The following is a 10592-nucleotide window of genomic DNA, read 5'->3' as shown; positions in this document are numbered from 1 at the left end:
TGGCCTTACGTCGAAGAGAGAAGATGTTGTTGAAATGTCCCACATCGACCGTATCAATGATAAAAGAAGAGTTTAAATACCTTAATTTCACTCCAACTAATACCGAGACCTTTTGTGATAAAACTCCACACCTGACGGATTGTGCAGGTGGTAATTACCAAGTTGGGGATAATATCGGTGTTGTTGGAAGTGGGCCGTAAGGTTCGTCTCTCTGATAATTCTACATGGTATCAGAGCCAGGGAGCTACTGCCACGTGATGGGTGGGTTTCCTTGGCCTCGCGTGATGATGGCGGGTCCCTTGGCCCCGCGTGTAGGGTGAGTCCCCTTGGCTCCACGTGGTTGTCGATGTGTGGATCTCCCAAGTATGACCTGCTAATTGGGTCCCACGTGAGGGGGCGTATTGAAATGTCTCACATCGACCATATCAATGGCAAAAGAAGAGTTTAAATACCCTAATCTCATTCCAACTAATACCAAGACCTTTTGTGATAAAACCCTACACTTGTTACCAAGTTGGGGATAATATCGGTGTTGTTGGAAGTGGGCCGTATGACCCGTCTTTCCGATAATTCTACAGATGTTGCTTAGCCCCAGAAGCTGGGGATCGGGAGAGCTTAGGCTTGAAATGGAGCTGGGATACCAGTATATTTCTCTCCTCTAATGTCACGGATTTGGTTAAACATGTCATCTTTTTGTTACAATCCTTGTGGGTTCGAACTCGTGCTTACAAAGTCTACACTTGAATAGATTATCTATACGTTTGCATTCGAAACAAATCGTTGCATAAAACACTTGTTCACGAATAGTGAAGCTTCAGTCCAAGAACAGAAAAGAAGCAACAACCCGCTCTTCGAAAAGAAGAAGCAGAGGAGTTTGAAGAAATCTAGCAGCACCGGTGACAAACCAAAAGCAATTACTTAGCACACAGTCAACGTCAGTTTGATGCTCAATCAATCTCCGATGGGTTTAACTTAAAGGGCGGTCATGCTTAACTTGCAATAAGTACACTAACACATCGCTCTCTCTCAAACACTGACCACCAAATTGATCTAGTTTAATGCATCTGGATTAGGGAAGTGCTGAAAATCTAGGAACTCCAAGCGTAGAACTCTTGCGAGAAACCCCCATGAGCCTCCATCGACAATATCTTTGGCACCAATTCTCCACTCAATGAGTTATATTTTTACGTGGTATCACTCGTCTAGATTTGTTTAGGGGAATACCATCTTCATACTCCTAATCAAGGCCTGTACAACTCATCATGAACATATATACCAACTTATGATAATTGCATTGAACTTAGCAATAACTAATGCATGAAGGCTATATTTATTCTAGGGTAATGAGGTGGGTGACAAAAGAAGAGGATGAGACTTGACACAGTAAGACTCATTGGTTATAATTAATTGTGCTAGTAAAGTGTCGTGTTGGGTTGGGTCAACCCTTATACCTATTTCATTTAACTAAAAAAAATACATATAATTTTAACGTTTAATTAACTATCAGAAAATTGGGTCTAAATTCCTTAAAATTAAAGAGTGACATCGGATTTTCAAGCATCAAAAAATTCGAATTCAAAAAAGAAAATTGCAGCGTCAATAAATTGATGTACCCCATGTATTAAAAATATGAGCACTACTAGCATCAATTGATAGTAGAACCACTAGATATGAATGTACTATTCGTAGAACTATCACATTATAATAATAGTTTTTGAAAATGGCAAATAACTTAAACTAAACAACACTTGCTTAAAAATGTACAACGGGTTGGCTCGGCTCGACTCGATCAAATATTTCACTGCTATGATTCTTGATTTATTTTGTAATTTTTCAATTTTCTCCATTTCCCTTTATGTTCTTTACAATTGTGGGTCAGTCGGTGACGCACCCTAACCCAAAATGTCCACTTGAACTTCGAATTGAGCTGTGCTGGCCGACATCAGGAATGTGACGAAGCCATAATGTGTAGTGATGTGGAAAATATGAGTAAATTTAAACCTAAAAGTGCCTAAATGTAGGAGTGCACTAGTAAGCAGGAACGAACTCATTCTACACGTAATGTCAGAACATAAGTAAAGTACAGTAAGGTAGGATAAGGATCATACCATTAAAGGTAACCACCAATACCAAGATTTGCCAAGAATCCTCGTCGACAAGAAAACTCGGCACTAAAACCTGGAGAGGTGAGAAACAAGGGTGAGTGGGCCTAAAAAAATAAAGTTTTATAAAAACCTTTTTGAAAACATTATAACCCCTCGTCGTAAAACAAGTATAGTTTCCAAAATATACATACTACGTATAGTATGAAAATACTTACTATAGCCTGCAATATCTCAAGACTTCAATACGTCATAAATTCGTAAATAAGCATATCTTCTACAGATTACAATATCTCACAGAAATAAATAAATCACATCGAGTGCTCATCGACACATGCTGACACATGAGTTCATGCAGATGTATTCTGACATGACCATGACTAGATGTAATAATGATTTACGCTCTAGTACTACAATCACATGAAGACTGGCGCTATGCACACCTTCAATGGATCCAAAGTGAACGTGCGGTGCGATGTGAACATCCACGTGAAAGACTGGCCTTAGCCTAGGCGAGTACTAACACCAGTGCAGCAACGATGAATAGATAATGTAAATACGATCACAACAGTAAATCGATAATTCACATCGACGTAATACTAATAAATAAAATATTAATTATGGCCGTAATTAAAAGCCCATAAGAGTACGCATACCTGTGCATCTCGTAGGATTTAGGATAATTTCGTAAATTCCATTATTTCGCTAATTCTTATAAACATTAGTCTAATCTAGCAAAACTAGGAAATTCCTTTTCAAATGTATAAATGGAAACTAAGTAAATATGTGATAATTAAAAGCAAAGACCCACTCACAGTTAGAAGTCGCATCCATTCGAGCTAGGAAAGCCGAATTCTCCGATAGTAATTGCACCTAAGCATAATATTGGGACCCATTAGTAAAACTCAACTAAAACGACTAAATTTGGGAAAACAGAGTGCGATTTTGGAATCAGAACGTCGAATTATGCTAAGAGGGGTCCTTGGCAAATTTTGTAAAAAGTCAACAGTCAACCCTAAAAGGTCAACTGAGCCGCCCTGGCGGTCAATTACATAAAAACTTTGAAATTTCACTAAATGGATGTCAAAAATGGACTCGAGCGTTGAAATTAGCCTAAGAGGGTTTCTAAGAAAATTTCGAAAAAGTCAACACAAGGAATATTCTAAAGAATATTCCAGATCTATTTTAGAATTGGGCCGCCCTGGAATATCGGCCTAAAGGTTTAGGCCAAGGATTTTGGGTCGGGTCTTTGGGCTTAAGGCCTTTTTTTTTCTTTCTCTGGCTAGTTGTCGCTACAACTGCCGAATTCTAGGAAAAAGGATGGTGGGGATAAACCCTGTCCTACCAACCAAAAGCTTCACAAAACCTAGCCTTCCAATATATCAAAACGAAGCTCGGAGAACAAGGAATGCCATGGCCGGAGTTGGACGGAAAATGGCTTGAAAGTCATCAGGTTTTCGCTGGAAAACTAGGGAGAGTTTCTCCTGAACTGATATGCACCAAAACTTCAACATTTCTCTCAAATAAAACAAGAATCATGTACAAAACAGTGATTTAAGATGATTTTCGTCGATTTCAAAGCTTACCTTAGTCGGATTCATTGAGAATCCGTTGTTGGTTCGTTGGAGGAATATAGTACAGTGATCTCTGTCACTGTCGGGGGTTCTAAGGTTTTGGTCTGGGTTTGAGACAAGGAAGAAGGCGACGATGGTGGCGCTGGTTCACGGGAAAGATGGAACTCGACGTCGGAAATGGCGAGGCAAAGTGGTGCCTCGGTGTTGTTGCAGAGGAAACGAAGGATGAGAGCGTAAGTGAAGAGAGAGTCCGAACGAGATTTCCAAAGAGCTTAGGGAGGAAGACAAGCGGCAAGAGGAGAGTGGAGAGTTTTGGGATATGTGGGCCCCACGAGCCAATATAAATTAATAAAGAATTTAAAATATCCCCCAAATAATATTAAAATAATAATATAATAACAAAATTTTCTTAAAATAATAATATAATAATTATGAGAAATATATAAAATAATAAATAGTAATTTTTTTTTCAAAAATACTTTTCGGATTTGTAGTTCCGTAAAACATTTGTCGTAACCCTGACTTATATTTCGCTTGTGCCTACGCGTTTGTACCACCAAGTACTTCGAAAATACGGTAATATAGTAGCTTGTACGCATCACGAAATGACAGCCAACGAAAGTCAATAATCTCACCACTAGGGCATTTTTGTCAATTCACACTTATAAAATTATTAAAGCAGTAAAATTAGGGACGGGTTGTCACAGTCAGACTACAGTTTCAAATATCTCAACACCATGTTTACCAATTTTATGCCCTTGAAATTGTTTGACGAGAGGAGCTAGAACTGTAAATTTGATTTCAATTCCTTTCATATTTGGTCATCTTTTTTTTTTTTTTTGAGAGATATTTTGTCATCTTAAAAGGTATTAGTTTCCCACCTTGAATCCCATAACTAGTGGGATTGATGCTATGAGTGCATTCTTGCTTACCACTATTTAGTGTGGTGTATGCTCACCACCTTATTTATCATCGTTAGATAAGTTTGAATTTTGAGATTTGTGCTTATCCACTACACGAATATCAAAATTCAAACTATATAACGATGATAAATAAGGCGGTGAGCATATACCACATTGAATGGTGGTGAGCAAAAATGCTCCCTTGATGTTATGATTTGATTAACTGAGCTAATTATTTAATTTAGGTCTTAATTAATTCAACATGTTTTTCAGAAATTTAGCTCTTAATTAAAACAAAGCCAAATTCACCTTAATTTTTGGCGCCATTTTATTTTAATTTTCTTTTATTTCCCCCCTCTTTTTCCCAAAAAAAAATTTAATTCATCGGTGTGAAATACAAGTAAAGTCGAACCAGATGAATCTTCAACAATTCAACCTTTACGTTTACGTGTATGCGCCACATTGCCATGAAGTTGATCTTAAAGCTCAAATCATTGCAAGATCCGAGATAATGGAAATACAACATAATCTTGATGCTCAAATAAATGCTTCCAAGCTTCAGGTTTTGATTGATAATTGGATGTGTACTTTATAGTGTGTATGATGACAGAGTTTTTTCAGGTTGCAAATAGGTTAGGGAGCTAACGGATTTAGAACTAATGCCGAAGTGCCAGAAGAAAACATATTTCCTTCATTGTGGTAAAGGCTTATTTACATTTTTTTCAACTATTATTTTCCTCCCCTGTTTATGTTTTCTTTGTTTAATTTTCAATTTTCACGGTGAAAACTCGTGTAGAAATTAAAAAATATTTCATAGAAAAAAGGAAGAAAATTAAAAAAGGTGTGAGAGGGAGAGAGCGGAGGAATTCCTTGCACCATTTTGGAGGTCAGAAATAAAAAGAAGGAATTCAACATGTAATCCTTGACATGTCCAGTAAGTACAACCAGTTTGGATTTATTTGAAACATTAAGGCTAGTCTGACTCATTGGTTAGAATTAATTGTGCTTGTAAAGTGTCGTGCTATGTTGGGTTAGCCTCCAATATTAGAAAAAAATAAAACCAAAAAAAAAAAAATAAAACCTCCCACTCCCCAACCCACGTTTTCTCTCTCTCTCTCTGTCTCTCTCTCTCTCTCTCTCCCTCTTTCCTTTTCATTTTCTAAAAAAATATGTTCATACACACAAAGTGTGTAGGCAAATGCTAGTTTTTATTACTAAAGCCTAGCGGTGTATTTGTTGCAGAGAAAGGTAAAGGTGAAAGCTTGCCAAGTTGCACAGATGCACCCCAAAATATTGATCTTTATTTTTCGTATTTCCTTGTTATACTTTTCCTTTGTTTAATTTCTTTTTTGTTCTGTAATTTTTTTATAGTTAATATAAGAATTTGCCCCCAAAAATTTTAAGGTTTTTTTACTTTGGCTTTTCACTCATTTTTAGTTAGAAACTGGTCATTTTTAATGTACGTAGTTTTATTGAAAATATACAAATTGATTCTAATAAAAGTTTGCAAACTAATTATACTAAAAAGTATAGACAACTAATTTTTCATATCCTCGACCTCTGTCGCAACAGCTTTTCAAGTACTATACCAAAGTATTTGGATAATTTGACTACGATGGTCAACAATTTTGATGTAGGCTCTTTTCATGGCTATGACCAAGCCACATTGACATTAGAAGCATTGATCATTCATCAAATAATTTACAACGTGAAATCTCTGAAGAAATAAGCAGTGTCATTCTATTGGGCACCTTGAATTTGTTTATGAATCAATTGACTAGAAAGATCCCCTTCAACGTCGGAAACTTGCTTTGGCTTAGAACTCTTGATATCTCACACAACCACCTCTTGGGACAGATTCCTCAAAACTTTTCATCTTTAACATCTTTGTCCCACTTGAACTTGTCTTACAACAACTTGTTAGGAATAATTCCTACGGAAAACCAGCTTCAAACGCTCAATGATTCTTCCTTTCATATAATCAATCCATCGCAATGTAGGGTTCCTCTCTCAACCAAATGTTTTGGAGATGACACTTTTACTACTGAGGATGCAAAAGACGAGAATGGAAATGGAAATGACCAGTTGTGGTTCTATGTAAGCGTGGTACTTGCTTTCTTATAGGCTTTTGGGGTATTTGCGGCACATAGATCTTAAAGACATCATGAAAACTTGTCTATTTTTAATTTTTCGACAACATCAAAGATAAGGCAGCACTAGCAATTGCAAGTGCAAGGAAGAAACTGTAGGGACTTAACGAGGTTTTGTCACTGCATTGGGTCTTGATGCATGAATCATATGCATGACATGGATCACAACTCATCGAACAGATGGTCGCAACAGCAGTGCAGTCTCACTGAAATCGTATGCTTCATGAAGCATGCCAGCCCACCCAAGCAGGTCAACCATACAACCATATGCATCATGTGTATATTTTCCAGAAAAATTGAGTGTGAGCATCTGTCCCTGGGGGCCCAATGTGGCTCTGTCCATGGTCCCCCATTGTGGATGCAAATTTCTTCCTCCTTGATCTTGGACAAAATTGCACCTACAAAATAAATAACACATTTGGTTATGGCCACAAGCCTCACGCGCCCACGATGAATTGGGGGGGGGGGCTTTGGCCGAAGAACCTCCGATGCCAAAGTTAGAATTTAGAGAGAAATAGTGTTTAGAGAATTTTGGGATTTTTGCATGAGTATTGACTTAGCTTTTTGGTGAGAATGGGTGTATATTTATAGGGTTAGGAGGTGGCTAGGGTTTTTTGGGTTTAATTAGGAGTTACAAAATAATTAGCCAATAACTCCCTAATTAACTCTGCTAATTATTTGTCATACAAAGGAAAAAAGGTAGAAGGATGAAAGATGGCCGGCCTTTTTGTGGGAGTTAGGGTAAAGTGAATGGTCTAAATGCTAATTAAGGGAATAATTAGCTAATTAACCCATTAATTAGCTATTTATCATTATTTTAGAAGGAATGTTTTAGGAATTATGGAATAGGTATAATCTTTAGCTAATTGATTAGCTAAATAATGAAATAGGAAATATATGAATAAATTAGGTTTTAAGTTGATACCTATTTTGGGCACTTTTGACTTGGTTGAGGGATAATTGCATGCTGCTTGCGCGTGGAAATCCCGGTATACCCCAAGGGTAGTTTTGTCTTTTTTTGTCAAAAATCTACGTGTCGCCTTGTGAATATTTTTGGCTCCACAAATGCCCCCACACATGTTGGGCTGCTCGCAGAAAAGGGCAGCAGGTGTAGAGATCTTCTTGCTTTAGGAAACTTAGGACTGCTTCCTATTTTGATGTAGATTCTCTCTTTAATATGAAATTAAATCCTTCTAGGAAAAGGGAAACAAATTTCTCTCAAAGCCTATTTAAGTCCACCTTAAGTGGGTTATTAAATCAACTTTGGAGAGCGATTTATTCTACCCTACAAGAGAGAGATAGCTTTGAGGATATTTGTTCCCTCTCCTCTAGCAATCTTCTACATCTTGCCCGTGCAAATGACCGTATTTCGTTGCTTTCTTCGTTTTCTTCGTGCCGCACTGAGGTAAGAAAAAATTAATTTTCCTTGTCTTCTTCTTGGATGGTGCTACCGCGGGGCAGCCGTCGGGGTGGTGCAGCACGTCGGCTGGCATGGGCCAGGAGTCGGCTCGGCATGGGCCGATGAGGTATTGTGGCAGGGACCACTGCTTTAAGCTGCTCGACTTGGCTAGAACCAAGGGCAGCTTGTGTGGTTGGGGCTGCGGATTATGGCGATGGGGCGCAGTACTAGGCGAGTCACATGGCTCATGTCTTTTTGGGCTTTTGGACATGACGCGAGCTAGGCAGGTGATTGAAAGAAATGAAGAGGTTGTGGGCCTTATGAGCTGCTGGAATGTTGGGTTGAACTCCCCTGCTGGGTACCACGAATGACGTTGGCTACTTTAACTCTCTTCATCAGGAGAAACGTGGGCTGCTCCCAAAATAAGAGGTGAATAGGATCAAGGCGGATGCATTGGCTCGTCCAATCACCGTTGTGGATCCTGCTGCAAGTGAAGGTGGGAAAAATGATCTTCCCTGCCTGCTCAAGAGATGCCGACTGAGAAAAAACCAAAGACTTCTTTCGCTGCTTATGCAAAGGATGAAAAGTTGATTGCTGCTTATAATCAAGTGATCCACTTCAAGAAAATCGTCGATAGGCTTGAACCCCAAGTGTTGGAACTTCAAGGTGTACTGAAGATCAACGAAAGTTTGAAGAAAGAAGTGGATGAGCTGCAGCGCGTCCATGTTGGTATTGGTGAAGTAGTTGGAGAAGTTGGTGCTCAGGTTGGAGCAGTCGGGGGTGATGCCGCTGCTAAGAGCTTCGCGACTGCTGAAGGTGTGGCGACCGAATAGTCGTGGGATGTCCAGGCTGCTAAAGTGTAGTCATCTAGGTAGCCTTTAAGATTTTCTTTGTTTTTCCTTGTAGCTCTTGTTTTGCTTGAACTCCTTCGGCCTTTGCTAGTCGTTTATAAACATGTTTTCCTTATCTTTTCTTCATTTTTGCTTCTTTTGTTCATGCCCTAACCTTTAGACTTGATAGACCAGTGGCAAGCATGCTACTTTTTTATAAGCAGACAAGCTCGCGTAGGCTATGCAGCCGTAGATGTTAGTGTAGAACTTTGCAAAGTTGTTAGCCATTGGGTTGGCAGCCGGATGCCTTATTTACAGAAGCAGACAAGTCCGTGTAACCACTAGGCTGTTAACCTTGACTTTCTCCAATTCCGTAAGTTGCGTAGCAAGTATCACAACACTTTAGGACTTGGTGTAGGTTGTTCCGCGCTTGGCAGAGGTGAAGCTTATCGACTACGTAGCATGTTGGCAGTGGATAAAACTTCGTATATGCGTGCTAGCTTGTTTAACCTTTCACAAGAATGTGTGGTTGTATAAGTCTAGTGCGGCTTTATTGCTCGAAGGGCAAGTCGTAGGCAGTCTTCCAGAATCCGTAGGCTACCTTAGTGCACTCGGTAGCAGTTTTAGGATTCCAGGGCAGTCGTCCATCGGATGTACTGCGTAATGTGCCATCTCCGTCTCTAGGGCCCGGTTCCTCACGGATTAGACCAAGATACCCAAAATCCTTCAGTTAGCTAAGCCATGAAAAAGACCATTGCGGTTACTTTTAGGAATCCCGGCGCAAGCCATCGTGCATCTAGTTATACTAGGGCAGCCCGGCTCATCCACGTCTGGATATTCGGAGTGTAGAGTTTATCCTCCCGTTCTTGGAGAGCTGACCCATGTGGGTGTCGGAGAATTGGTTTACCCTCTCGCGTTGGAGAGCAATTAGTTTACCCTCTCGCACTGGAGAGCATGGTTGGTCCCTTAGGGGGTGCAATTCCTGCGGTAAGTCCTTAAGAAGGGCGCAATCTTCTTTTAAAGTACATGAGTGATCAGTTGTTGTAAGCATGCAGCTAAGCCAAGTCGTGATTACTTATGAATTCCTCATTGAAAAATGAGTTAAACGAACGAGAACTTAGATGTAAGGTAAGAACTGCATAACAACTGGATAATCCTCGGTTAGTGAGGTAGTGCCCGTCGAGCTGCTTGAGTCTTCGGGCTTTGATGTAGCGAGAGGTCACACATGGTACTTCCTCAGATTGTAGGCGTTCCACTGTTTTTCGATCTTTTTGTCGTTTTATGGTGGCGAGGGTGTAATTATTCTTGCCATTTACTCTGCTGATCTTGTACGGACTTTCCCAGATGGGATCCATATTTTTGGAGCCTTTTCTGCTGGCAGTGATGAAGGTTTTTCTTATGACCAGATATTCGGGCTGGAACTGCCGGATCTTGGCCCTTTTGTTGTAGCTGGAGAGGAGCTGATGCTCGTAGGCTACAATGCGAGTGATAGTCTGTTCGTGCTTCTCTTCTGCCAGATCTAAGCTTGTGGCCATCTTCTTTCGGTTGCTCGTCTTTTGGTTGTGCGATATGCCCATAGACATCCTTGGAGTTCGTCTGGCCATTTATTTTTCTTATTGGTGGGGGATTTCTTGT

This window comes from Malus sylvestris, chromosome 5, assembly GCF_916048215.2.
Source record: "Malus sylvestris chromosome 5, drMalSylv7.2, whole genome shotgun sequence".
In the NCBI taxonomy this organism is placed as follows: domain Eukaryota; kingdom Viridiplantae; phylum Streptophyta; class Magnoliopsida; order Rosales; family Rosaceae; genus Malus; species Malus sylvestris.
Note: the sequence above shows the minus strand (reverse complement) of the source record.